The sequence below is a fragment of the Penaeus monodon genome, chromosome 21 (assembly GCF_015228065.2).
Source record: "Penaeus monodon isolate SGIC_2016 chromosome 21, NSTDA_Pmon_1, whole genome shotgun sequence".
Taxonomy (NCBI): domain Eukaryota; kingdom Metazoa; phylum Arthropoda; class Malacostraca; order Decapoda; family Penaeidae; genus Penaeus; species Penaeus monodon.
This window is the reverse complement of record NC_051406.1, coordinates 24396271-24396681: the sequence shown is the minus strand read 5'-3', so window position 1 is coordinate 24396681 and position 411 is coordinate 24396271.

Genomic DNA, 411 nt, shown 5'->3' with positions numbered 1-411 from the left:
GAGAGAGAAAAATAAAAAATACAACTCTAGTCATGAACAAATCCATTCATTTTAGTACTATACAACACATATGATTTACTGAATTAATTCACGCAAATTTCAACAGTTACTCACTGCCGAGTATTAGGAAATTTATCATCCGACAAAATTATGGGGAGAACACGTATAAATCTGAGTGTGTCCGTATCCCCTTGACAACAAAAGTAATACATTTACATTAAGAAACTATTTTTTGTTATACATGTATCACCATTTTTCGAGCAATTTCTTAATTACTGTGTATCCAGTGATATATGTAATCAATAGATGAATAAATTATTATGATTTGGAAGGAAAATAACTCTTAAGCATTTTCTTTTAAGCATGGAAAGATCTATGGCTGTTACGTGTTTAAACTCTAAAACTCAGTCG